Raw genomic sequence first — 1,732 nt, 5'->3', positions numbered from 1 at the left:
TCCCTTGTATATTCACGTCTCCCAGCGTGGGAGGTTTCTCCAACCCTTTGAAATGGGCACCTTTTTGAGAAGATGTTTCTGGAACCAAGGCAAAGCAGCAGGAGTGCACAGTCCCAGACCCACAGCCGGCTCCTGCTCTGTTTCTCACGTGCTGAGTAGCAGCAGGCAAGTCACTAAGCTTCTCTGAGCTTGTTTTTCCCCCAAGGAAAGGGAGGGGCAAGGGGAATCACCTGATAAGAGATCTATGTGGAAAAAACCCTATGCCTTGACCCCAGGATAGGCACTAAATCCCTTAGGTCAAATAGCACATCCTGTCCATATGGTCCTAGGGAGTGGTTCAAAACTGGCCCATGACTAAGTTGGTTTGATTGGAGAGAATGTTGGGAATTTGGGGGACAGCCCAACTGTCTGTTGGACAGAGAGTTGTATTTTTGCTCTTGATGATGACTGGAGTGGGGGAGCAGTCTGGCGCCACTGCTCACCGAGTGCTAAACTTTTCAGTTATCCAGCAAAACAAATTCCTTGCTTTGCTGAACCTGCTTTGGCTTCAGTTCTGTGCTTCTGTCCCTGAAAGCATCCTAACCAGTACAGAAACAATGGCCCCTCGCAGCTCCGGCATTTATCTTACTCTATACAGTTCTCTACGAAGGTCAAACCCTGACAATGAACACCCAAAGGAAATCCCTCCATTTCCTGCTGCCAAGGAGAGACTATGAGAGATCTGAAGATACAGACCATGTCAGTCTTACCTCTGATCCCCAGTTCAAAGCACAGTACTCAGAACTCAGGAACCCGAGAACCTCATGACACAGGCACTGGAGGAAAAGATCACAAAGACAAAGGATTATCAAACCGGGGGCCCCTAGATAAGCTTGACCTGTCTGCTCAGCGTCATTACCACGGCCATGACCACAGCATCACTGCTCACCAGTGGTAACTAAATGTCAGGCTCTACAGCTCTGCACATGTCCTCTGCTGGAATCCTCACCACCACTCTGAGAAGTGCCCCCTGTGAAAGTCACCAAGGCTACCCATGACGCTCTTTCCAGATGCTGGCAAGGCTGTACTTCCCCTCCCACTTGCACTGAGATGCTTCAGTAGGACGTGCTTTGCCAGTGAAGAGAGAAGTGATGTGTGCCCTACCTGGGTGTAAGCTTTGAGACAGTGTGAGTGCTTGGCCAGGCTCTTTCCTCTCTGTGGTCTGGGTCTGGGTGTGAAGATGGTGATGATGTAGAAGCCCAGCCAACAGTGAGGATGGGGAATATGACTGAGACGGAAACCTGTGTGTTTTCTGGACTGACTTTTTGGAGCTGTTTGGTACTACAAAATAACCCAGCCTCCTCTGACTAAAGCCCTACACCCCATTTTATAGATGGGAAAAGTGGGGCTCAAAGAGGTAACACGCCTTGTCCAAAACCATGCTGTTACTGAGGCAGAGAGGCTTGCGGAACACAGGAAGCTGTGGCCACTGTTCCTCAGGCTGTGAGTTGTGATTCTGCTGCATGCCAGCCAGCTGGGGGCTTTCAATGCCAGCCTTGCCTGCTTGTTCCTGGTTGGAATCCCCAGGCACCTGGATGGAGGTGCTGTGGTCACCTCTGTGCTTCAAAAATCCACAGACCACCCTGAACAGAACACAACTCCAGATACCACGTTCTCCAAACCCCAAGACACGTGAAGTTTCAGGCACACGAGAGTATCTGCGGTGGGGTAGAATAAAGCAAGCAAGGGGCGC

At 50.6% G+C, this 1,732-nt stretch overlaps 1 long non-coding RNA gene across 2 annotated transcripts in view; it reads right to left on the bottom strand.

The window, feature by feature from the left end:
- LOC121022150 (uncharacterized) overlaps nucleotides 1-1,384 on the bottom strand; it is a 4,059-nt gene extending 2,675 nt beyond the window's left edge. Inside the window, exon 1 of one of the 2 annotated variants that reach the window (XR_005786837.1) lies at nucleotides 750-1,384. This is a non-coding gene — a long non-coding RNA (uncharacterized LOC121022150). The remainder of the gene's footprint in view (nucleotides 1-749) is intronic. The other variant, XR_005786836.1, reaches the window with a different exon arrangement.
- Nucleotides 1,385-1,732: the final 348 nt, after the last annotated feature.

The sequence above is a fragment of the Herpailurus yagouaroundi genome, unplaced genomic scaffold (assembly GCF_014898765.1).
Source record: "Herpailurus yagouaroundi ecotype Mexico unplaced genomic scaffold, PumYag 357, whole genome shotgun sequence".
NCBI lineage: Eukaryota > Metazoa > Chordata > Mammalia > Carnivora > Felidae > Herpailurus > Herpailurus yagouaroundi.
Note: the sequence above shows the minus strand (reverse complement) of the source record. Positions and strands in the feature narration are given on the sequence as shown.